Raw genomic sequence first — 6985 nt, forward strand, 5'->3', positions numbered from 1 at the left:
ATTTGCCTCCACTTGACACCTAATAAACCTAGTAAGCACATCCAATCATTACAAAATGGCAAAGCATCAATTACCATCAACCGCAACTGTGAAGACAGAGAGGGGCCCAGAAAGAAAATGGAGCACTGCTGGTCAAGAGACAAGCTGGAATTGTTACAGAAGACCCAAAACACAGTGAGGAATCATTTTAGACATCTGCGCTCCCTCCCTCTCTCCGTGCCCCATCCTGCCTCCTGCACAATTCAATAAGCTGTAGAAATGTGCTGCGTTATGGTTGGATGTCCTCTGTCGCTGAGAGTAGCGTTTCGCTGTGTCAGAGATTTTTCTACCTCAACCTCCGCCCGGATCATGGGTGCTGCTCTCCGTCGAGGGAAGGAAAGGAGGGAGGGAGTTTTCCAGAGTCACGAGCCACCTGCTGACAACCGCCATTCTTTTCCACCCCCCTCCAAAAAAAAAACACACCTCACACACCACCACACACACATCCTCTCTCGCCTAAACCCAAACAACTGCTCAGCATTAAGGTGTGGATCTGTCGTTAGTTAGCTTGGCCTGGCTGGGTGAGACCATTGTTATTGTTAAAGCAAGGGCTGTTTGCACAAGCCATATCTTTGGAGGGAAATGGTACTCCTCTGCGGCTTTTTTTCCAACTCAGACCGACTGGATTGGGTTTCCTCTCGTTTCTCCGACCTCTCGCACAACGCGGTGCAATCCGCTAATGCACATATTTTCATCAGCAACAACTCAGGTTGCTGGGAAATGCGTCCAGGGGCATGAAGTGATCTGGTCTACTTTCTGCACCATTAAGTCTGAAGAGGTAACTTTTGGATGGGATAATCATAATTTTCAGCCCAGGGGTTTTGCTGAGCTAACCATTTGGAAAGCAAAAAAGAAAAGCAAAGAAATTGAAATGTCAAGACAGAAGCAGAAACGTGGAGGCAGAGTGTGGCAGCAGGAGTTGGGTCAGTGATGGATGGCAGACTGAGCAATTCTCCCTGGGAGTTGCCTGGGTCTTTTCTAAGTGTTGTTTAAACAGCACTAGGAAAAGAATGACGTTCAGTCAACAGACACCCGCTGGCCAGACACTCAGATCAGAGCGGAACCGACACACACAGGCTCGAGGCGGCGGTTAATCACTCCAGATCTTCCAAGAATGGCACGTCACACCTATCTGAAAGCTTACAGGCACCAAGACATGAGATGCTTCCTTCAGATTCTTCCAGAGCTCTGACCCTTTCCTGTTGCTCCTGCTGGCAGCACACATCTGCCACAGGCATTCAATGGTCATAATGGGCATAATAAGACTCAATTTATAGCATTATAAAATCCCTAAGAACGGATGGCCATCACTGGTGATAGAAACACACCAATGAATGAGCCGTGAGGTCTGTATATCGACTTACAATAACCTGTACATCTGCATCAATCACGTCCATGCTTGTTTCCATTTCAATGTCATAATTTTACATGGATGGAGCAGTTTTCTTCTGGCTCTGAGACGAGAAGGATACCTCCCTAAATTGAAGACAAAAAGAGATGTGGGTGCAGATTCACAGGTCTGGAATTGGGCTAGCACAGAGAACACAGGGTTGGCTAGCTGTTGGTAACTCAAAACCAAAGTGGTGTAACAGATCGCAGGAGTTATAATAACCTGGATAATTGTGGGTAATGGGTTATGACTTATTAGTCAATTAGTCAACTAAATCATGAGTGTTTCTTGAATTCTTAAATTTCCTTAGTTGAGGATAGGCCTACTGTGCAGGACCCAACAACACTACAACAGTTAAGGATGCAGTTGTCCCACAGCAAATTGAGGGAAATCATTAAATACTCCAATGAAAATACTCCACACTCATGTTTAGTTTGCATCTTTGGATGGATTCCAAATGCAAATTAAAATAATATGGCTACGTGTATGAAAACTGTTCATCCACACGTCCTGTATGATTCAAACCATTTTCACTTCACCATTAACTACCTCCTGCTGAGCTTTGGGGCAAGTGGTATGCAGTAACACAACATTGAAGTGCAGAATCTTAGTATCTGTCTTTAGTTAAACCAGAAGGGTTTCCTGTTCTTCCAACTCTGCAGACACTGCATGAACGTAGTTTAGCGTAAATGCTCTTTCTGACAGAAAACAACAGAATAGTGGGACATGTCTTCAGGCAGATGCTTCCAACTCTCCCAAAGATAATTCCATTGGGTTATGGTCAATGTAGCAGGGTTATACAAGTCATTTTAAACAAATATAATGTTTAACTTGGCAAACATTTCCTATTTAAAAAAAATAATGTGTTTCTGAAACCTGGACACACATCTGTCACTCCCTATAGCTGTGAAGCACAGAAATGCAAAGCAGGCCCGACGGGACTCCCAAAGAAAAGCAGACGGCGTTTAGCAGTTGACTCCCACTGTTTGCTCAGATTTTTGACGCTGTAGCTCCAAGTCTAGATGAGAAGTTTCCCAAGACCTAGGCCTGCCTGCTGCCTGCCGGCTGCACCCACCAGCCTCTGGTCATCCCCTAAAACACCACTGAATGGACTTCACCTTCATCCTACAGCAGCTTTGAAAACCAAAGACAGATCTCTCACAAACGGTTGGAAACTTAAAATAGTTTGAAAGCAAAAAGACAATTGGGGAAAAGTTCCAGAAGTGGTATTACATATTCACTTTAGATAGTTGAGCGTGCTGAATTTACAGTTATCATATGAATCATTTTTGCCTTCTAACTTGCCTGTGTGACATGTGGAGGAGGAGGAGCAGTGTGTTCAACCATATGCTCATCTGAGATTTTTTTTTTTTACAGTTTTGACAAGATTTCACGTGGGAGTGGAGGTCATTGATGCTGTCACAATGTGTGTGTGTGTGTGTGTGTTTTAGGTGTGCAGATATGCCAGGTAACAGCTGAGAGCAGCTGTTCTTCACTGCAGGTGTACAAGGAAGCGGTTAATTCCGAGCTGTTCTCACTTCTAGTGACGGTTGGTCATTGGCCCTCACCGTCAGATACCGATGCATAAGACACCCTTTACAACCATATTGGACGCACTGGGCAAAGCAACAGAATAGATTAGAATAAAATGTAATGCAGTACTTTATACATAGTATCAAGGGCGACAATGGTAGAAAGTAATATTTCAGTGAATGTGTCGAACAACACAGGACTTTCAGCCAGGAGACTGGGGGTTGTGTCGTATCTTTTAAAGCCCCACTCCCCATGATTTGTTTTCCGGTCCATAAAAAAATCTGCAATACAAAAACACAGTTCCCTTTTTTCCATGTACTCAAAATAGATCATCAACGGCTGAGGAGGCTAACCGTTTTTGGCAACATGTAGCTAACGCCTAAAACTTTTAGCGTGACGTGTATGCGGCCTTCAGTGTTTATCCAACAGTTTTGAAAGTCAGCCAGACACAGTGATTTTAACCAAACTCCTGGAGCTATCTTTAGCTTAATTTAAAAAAAAGAAAATGAAAAGAATTGCTTTCATACTTTCAATAATGACGTCAAGAGGTCTTGACCAATTGGTTTGGAAAATGACACCGAAGTGAGCATTGATATGCGATGCCAAGGCACACTGACACAGAGCTGTCAAAAGTGATAACTTTAACCCTAACCTTCCTTGGGTAGGCAACCCCTCTACTACCTGGGTCACAGCCGGCCAAAGGTGTACCCAAAGAATTCAAAAGTGACACCAGGGGATCCTGATCACGCATGATGAAAAATGGCGCCAAATGTGTACCCAGCAAATTAAAAAGGGAAGTCAAGGGGTCCTGACCAATCGTGTTGAAAACATAATGCCAAAGGGGTACCCAGCATGTTGACAAGTGATGTCAATGGGTCCTGACGAAGAATGGTGAAAAAGAATGCCAAAGGGGTACCCAGCATGTTGAATGGTGACGCCAACGGGTCCTGACCAAGCGTCAGTATTTGACAAGTCAGGAGTGAGAATGTGTTGTTCTTTCACGCGGTTGTCCGTCTAACTAATGGGCTTGTTTTTCTTCTAATCGCCAACATTCTCTATTTCTTCTGTCCTTCCATTTACACGTTGGATGTTCCCCCATCCTCCTACCTCACCATCTTCTCCCTCCGTCTTCTTTGCACACCTCTATTAACCATATTTGCTCTGTCAATAGCAACACCACGTTTTCCACCCCTCTGCTCTGGGAGTCAATGCGTTCACGCCTCTGTAGCTCTAAAAGCAAACACGCTTGGCGTTCTGGTGGCCTTGTGTAACGGCACGGCGCGCGCATGCGACCGCATTGTCGTCCCACGAGCTATTAACGCCGAGCCAGAACTGCTCCCTTCTATTTGTGTTCAAAGTGAGTATCTTAAATAAGCATGTCTCGAGTACATAAACTGACCAGGGGAACGAAGGAACCACTGATGTTAGGCTGTAGTGTTTGGCCTAATTGGTCAGGGAGAGAAAGAATTACAGAGTGATGCAGAGTTTAAGCAGTAAAGGCAAACAAGCAACATAACAGTGTAAAACAGGGAGGAAAAAAAAAAGGGTTGTATCTGTTGGGGGTTGGGGGGTGGGGAAGGGGCTGGGGATGTGACAGAGTGCCCGAGCAAGCAGAGCAGTGGAATTAGCTATACCTGACATCTGTGAGCTATTAAAGGCAACTTCAGGTAGCACATGTTGTCCACATTAGGCTGAACTGAGATTTACATTTCCACATCTCCACATAGCATAATAAACAACCACAGAGGGGGCGTGTGCAGGCAGGTTACCATCGGTGACCACTGCACAACACTTCATATTACTCTGATCAGAGGATCACACTGTTTGGCTGAATAGAGGACAAAGAGTGTGAGTGTGTATGTGTGTGTGTGTGTGTGTGTGTGTGTTCAGTGAAGAGGAAAAATACACTTTTCAGTAGTAGACAGCACATTTAGTACCTCCATAACCTTAAGTACTGAGCTTAAGTAAAGTTTTGAGTTACTTGTACTTGACTTTTTCTGTAACTTTCTGCTTATACTCCAAATATTGTTTGGCCTTTATTCCACAAGATGGTAGAAGACAGGAAAGGGATGAGAGAGAAAGGAGGGATGAAATGCAAAGGGCAACAGGTCCGACTCAAAACCTGGACTGAGCCAGAAATATTGTCATTTTGACTCCACTACCAGTGTTTTAACATGGTTTGTGGAAGACTTACTGTGGGTGCATGTATTTGGCAGTTGGTTATGAGGTCCTTACTAAAGAAAATCTTGCATTTTCCAAAAATAAAAAGCAAGTTTACATAATTAGACAGCTGATTGGACAAACGTGTCACGTGGGTCTGGCTGCTTGAGAATTTCAAACCGACCAGCATGGTGGCTCGGACGGAATAACAATCTCATAATTTACAAAAACAGTTCAACGAAACGTGTTTCTGAAAACCTTTTTGAGCAAGAAATAGGCCATACAGTTGCAGAGTCTGTCTTCATTTTAGATTGGCATAGGTCAGTTTAAAAGATTTTTATCCCAATTTTTGAGAGGCGCGGCGAGCTGAGCCGGCCGCTCCTCATATGCATACAGGAAAGCAGGCAGTTAAATTGTGTTTACATGTGTTGCGTTTGTCACGTTCATCCCGCTTGTCATTTCCAGTAAGTGTTTTAACATAAGTACAATATGTGGAATCAGACACACCCTTACACAAATCAGGGAGGGGTGGATGGATGGATGGATGGATGGATACTTGTTGGACACTACAACATGTGTAGGTTTTTATTGTATATGTTTGTTTTTAGAATATAATTTCACTTTTTACAGTACTTTGTTTGCTTGTTGTTTAGGTTGGTTTTAAATTGTGCTTTATGAGTCTTTAATTAAGCAGCTAAAACAATGGATGGATGTCATCAGTAGAACTATGTATTGTGTTAGTTGGATTTGTCAGCATATATGTAATTTACTTATTGCTTCCTCTTAGTTCACTATTGTTTTAATATTCTCAACAGCTGTGTATGTTTAATCGTTGTACTCTATGCCCTGTTTTTTTATTTTGAAACACGTTTTGCTTTGTGCTTTGTTTTATTGCTTAACTTTTTGCTTCTTTTTTTGTGCAAAGTTCTGCCCTGCTCTTGTTTTTGTTTTTTCTTTGTATTTTCAAAAAGCGTATGTTTTTTTAATTTCGTGGGCAGGGGACATGAAAATAGTTTTTTGACTAATTATGGCATTTTTAACCCATGTATAATCATGCATTTTTTTTATTATTAATTTACACTGTACCCCTTCCTAAAATGAACTGAATTTAAATCTGTATAGTTTTGAAATGGAAATGAAGTCATAACTCTGGGAGTCTTGTAATGTTCTCAACTTGATGAGGAACAAAAAAATGTAAAATAAAAACAAATAAGCTAAGGCCAGTGTGGAATCTGTCCAGTCAGCAAATTGAACAGAATTCTCCATTCACTTAATCATTGCTCTGTTGTTGGAAATGAGATGAGTGATACAAAATCAGGAGCTGACGTTTGACAGTAACTGTTGCACTGCAGCGCCCTCCCACCCTCCCTCCTCCCAGCTAGGGAAGGATACCTACTGGGTTTCTACAGACTGCTGTCTCCCCCTATTGACCACATGCTCTAACTGTAGCTATGGACCCAGTGTGCAGAAAGCCACTAAGATACACAAGAAAATGTTTTTAAAAGTAATGATAGAAAGTGCATATAGCAGTCAAGGATGCTAAATGTCCTGCATTCAAAAGTTTAACTGATAATCTATCTGTGGATTGACCTTAGTACTTCTACGTTCTTTTGCAATTACAATATTCTCTTTTAGTCACTTTCTTCATAATAAAAATCACTTTTAGTACGCAAATAAATAGATTCCACAAGTCTGATTAAATGTTCTATGCCCGTACGGCCTTGTAAATACATCTATAGCAAAATCCAGCAACCAGAATTAAACTTCACATATAATGGTTGGCTCGTGGGCAGTCTGTGTACGTTTGAGAGAAAGTTTCTCCGTGTGTGTGTGTGTGTGTGTGTGTGTGTGTGTGTGTGTGTG

This window comes from Etheostoma cragini, chromosome 21, assembly GCF_013103735.1.
Source record: "Etheostoma cragini isolate CJK2018 chromosome 21, CSU_Ecrag_1.0, whole genome shotgun sequence".
NCBI lineage: Eukaryota > Metazoa > Chordata > Actinopteri > Perciformes > Percidae > Etheostoma > Etheostoma cragini.